Source organism: Nematolebias whitei, chromosome 1, assembly GCF_014905685.2.
Source record: "Nematolebias whitei isolate Nwh7 chromosome 1, NemWhi1, whole genome shotgun sequence".
Lineage (NCBI taxonomy): Eukaryota > Metazoa > Chordata > Actinopteri > Cyprinodontiformes > Rivulidae > Nematolebias > Nematolebias whitei.
Window position 1 is genome coordinate 71,707,257 of NC_056498.1, and position 4,229 is coordinate 71,711,485.

Sequence of the window (4,229 nt, forward strand, 5' to 3'; positions counted from 1 at the left end):
AAATAAAGACACAGCTGACCTGACTCTAATGTCAGGTTGCATCAAAGTAAAGGTATCTGAGTAAAACTAAAATCAGAAGGTATTATTGTCTTTGTAAAGTTGTGAATTATGTGTTTGCTTCAGGTTTGAGTGACTTTTCCTTCTGTTAATAATTACAATCTGTAATTTTAAAATTAGCTCCTGGAACCTGTCTCTGTCTCCTTGACTGTGGCCTTTCATGTCATTCCATCCCAACCAGTGTTTTGGAAAGAGACACTTAGTGATGGGTTTGTCATTGAGGTCCTTGCCTGACCTACTGAATGTTTGTACACATTTGTCTCGCTCCAGTTTCCAGCCTACTGTGCAGTTCTGAGATTGGCTCGTCAGCCTGACAGTCACTGATAAGCACAAGCAAGATCGATTAGCTTGGCCTTTTAATGCATTCAACTTTTTTCCCAGTTGATTTAGTGTTGAAGATGTGAGGTGATGATTGTGTGACTTTGGAAACATGTACCCAAAGGGCAAATACACTGTAAACAACATTAGGCATCAAACAAAATTTTAAGATGCATTTTATAAATACAACCTAACAAGCAGCTGCGGACCACCACAAACAATCACTGCAGAAAATAGAGAACACACAGTGACTCACCAGTCGGTGATGAATATGTCAGTGGGTTTCTTCTTTGCACAACGAGACAGCTCTGTTTAAAAAAAAGAGAAAAAAAATTAAAAAGTTGTGTTAATTAAATTTTCAACATAAATGGTAACAAATGAGAAATACAGTATGTTGCATCACCGTCACAATATAAATACTTTTTTTAAATCTGCTGTCACAATGTCCTGCAAACAATTCAGAAAAATACAGTTTGGAAATATAGCAAAAGCAAAATATGTATCTACTGAGGAGGTAAATACAAGTGGTTTTATTGTAATGTACCTAGAATGAATGAACATGGTCTTGCTTCCATCATAAACAAAATTTATAAAGACCTTCAGTGAGAAATTTAACCCTCGGCATTGATGCTGAGCAGCTGCACAAAGCAACTCTCCTGCCTGACTCTCACTCATACGAGCACCGAGATGATGAATAAAAGTATAATAGCAGGGAGCAGCAGTCTAGCAGCAAGTTTCAGGTTCATTCTCTTCCATTCTGTGATGGCTCATGAATGTGGAGACCACTTAAAGTATGGAAAGAAACATTTTATGATTTAACAGCTGACAACATGTTGGCTTGGTAGAGCTCTTGTGAGAATGTCGCCGGATCAAATACAGGCCGGGGGCCTTTCTGGGTGGAGTTTGCATGTTCTCTTCGTGCATGCGTGGGTTTTTTCCGGATACTCCAGTTTCCTCCCACAGACCAAAAACATGCATGTTAGTCTGTTTGGTAACTCTAAATTGTCCCTAGGTGTGAGTGAGAGAGTGAAAGATTGTTTGTCTTGTTTGTCTCTATGTGTCCCTGTGATGGACTGGAGACCTGTCCAGGGTGTCCCCCAACTTTCATGTTGTGACTGCTGGACATGGGCACCAGTGACTCCCATGACCCAAAAAGGACAAAGCAGGTAAAGATAATGGATGGATAGATGGATATAACAGTTGAAAAAATAAAGACAAAATACCCTTTTTTTCTTTAATGCAGCATTATTTATCTGTATATTTAAAATATTTTGAGAAAGAGCAACACACACACACACAACCACACACACGGAATCATATATGGACTGAAAATAGACTGAAGAACGACAAAGGCACTAATTATGGCAGCACAAGAGCAATAGATGCTGGGATCTACCAAACCAAATAGGAACCAAGATGCAGGCTGTAAAAAGTTCCCCGAGACAGTCCAACACATAATAGCAGGGTGTAAGATGCAGGCAGGCAAAGTATACATGGAACACCAAATAAGATGTAGGAACAGTGTATATAATGAAGCCAAGATGGCTGCGCTCAGCTGGGCTGCAGCTTCACAGGGCCCTGGTGAAAACCCAGTTTTGTTAGTTTTGGAATCGGCTCCAAGTCCAACTCCGCCCACTTTAACCATGTGAATTATAGCCGAACCAAACTTATGAGCTTAAGAGTGGGTTTGACTCTGAATACAGCAGCAATCAGCAATGATCTAAAAACTACGCTCGACAGACTGCAGCTTCTACGAACATCACTATGGAGACAGCAGCGCTCTAATGGGAAGAGGAGGCGATGTGGCTGAGGAAAGATAAGAGGGAGTCAAGCTAGTGTGTTAGCAAGACTGAAAGCTAATGCTAATAAACTCCCGATCCCGTCCCTCTTCCTGTCCAACGTTCACTCTTTTGAAAACAAGTTTGATCTGCTGTGATTGCGAGTGAGTACCTCAGAGGATGTTAAGAAATGTGCTGTACTTTGATGGAAACATGGCTTAATAACAATATGTGTTCCAGCTGGATGACTGATTATTTTTTCGTGTGGAACGCAGCAGCGAGCTATTGGGAAAGACACGGGACATGGCGGTGTTTGCATCTACGTGAACAAAGGGTGGTCCACAAACTGTGATCTGATGAGCAGTTCCTGCTCCGAGGCTTTAGAACAACTGACAGTGAAATGTCGACCACATTATTTACTTCGGGAGTTTAAGGAGGTGTTTAACATTGTTGTCTATATAGCCCCAGATGCTAATGCTAAAGACGCTCTGTAGGAGCTCCATGAAAACATCAGCTCACTTCAAAACAAGCATCCGGAGTCTTTTTACGTGGTGGCTAGTGATTTTAATAACGTAAACCTGAAAGACACTCTGCCAAGATTTTATCAGCATGTGGACATTCCAACATGGGGAAATAACACACGTTTACACCAACATACGAGATGCATACAAAGCCGTACCCCGCACCCACCTCAGCTTCTCCGACCACATCTCCATCTTTCTGGACCCTGTCTACTTCCCCCTGCTGAGACATCCTCACAAACTGAGTGACTGTGCAAGAAGAATCACAGTGGGAGAGCCCACCAAGACACTTGTGAGCACTCTGAAGGAGTTCCAAGCTTCTTCATGTGAAATGGGAGACACTGAGCGTACAACAACTGTTGCCTGAGTTCTTCACCAGTCTGTTTATGGGAGAGCAGCAAAAAGGAAGCCACTGTTGCAGACAACAGAATAAATCTTTAATATAAACTTCATAGAGCAACTTGTTTTGATGCTTACTGGGAGCTGAGGTGTTCCCTTTAAGAGACCATTATGTTTGGCTAAATGTTTGTGTGTACCTTAAAAATAAGGGGTGTTTCAAGCACCATTAATAAAAATACAAAGAAAAAAGCCGGAAACACAAGTGGCCGAACAAGCCTCCGTTGAGAGCCTGCCGTCTGCAGTCACATGCTAACGTGCTAATGTGCTAACCATTGTAACATATCGCAATCAACTAGTTTCAAAACAGAGTTACCAAAAAAAAGAGAAGTTCCACACCTCTGGTTGACAAGACACAAATTACTGGGTTTTCTGATGGATAAAATAAACAACAAACCAATGTCCTTTTTAAAAAAAACTAGCATAGTTTAGAGAATTTCGCCAATTGGTAACTGAATAACAGTTCAGACCAACATTTTCAGACCAGGAGGGAGAAAACAAACAAAAAAGCTGCATCTTTTATCTTGATTTAAGGAATATAAACCTTACATAAATAAATAAATACATAAATAAAATATATCAACTGGACTTTTTAACACTGTAGATAACTTAAAACTGGTTATTGTCCATGTCAGATCAGCCTAAATTATAAAAAAAAAATGACAGATTGGCTTGTTGTAGCCACGATATGATTAGAGCAGCACTGCAGTCAAACTTTCGCATCGCCAACACCGTCAGAAAACACAACCACCATCATCATCAGCAGAGCATCATAACAAATCATTATTATTCAGAGTAAGTAATACCCCTCCAGCGCAGCAGTCATTATCATCCTGTCATTATTATCTTGTAGCAGATGAACCTGCTTCGCATGCAGAGAACTCCTTTCACCTTGTTCAGGAAGAAAAACAATATTTTCTCTCAGAGTATGTTTGGCTGCTCTTGCCAACACTGAACTTATTCCCAATCCCAATTCCAGGTTGTTTTTGTTCATGGAACAAATGGTTATAAAGTGAAGTGTGCTTCTTGTAAGACTCTGAGTTATTGGATTACACACTGTACATCCCCATCCACCAGGCTGGGGACCAGTACTGGCCTTTGGATCATTTGCAACCTGGCTGCATAGGAAAAAAAAAAAAAAAGAAAAAAAAAAAAAAAA

The 4,229-nt window shown here is 40.6% G+C and overlaps 1 protein-coding gene across 1 annotated transcript in view; it reads right to left on the reverse strand.

The window, feature by feature from the left end:
- The window catches only part of cdh11 (cadherin 11, type 2, OB-cadherin (osteoblast)), a 183,264-nt gene that overhangs the window by 125,905 nt on the left and 53,130 nt on the right, over positions 1-4,229 (reverse strand). The window contains exon 2 of the mRNA XM_037680522.1: positions 632-683. The gene's annotated coding sequence lies outside the window, so the exon portion shown is untranslated. The remainder of the gene's footprint in view (positions 1-631; positions 684-4,229) is intronic.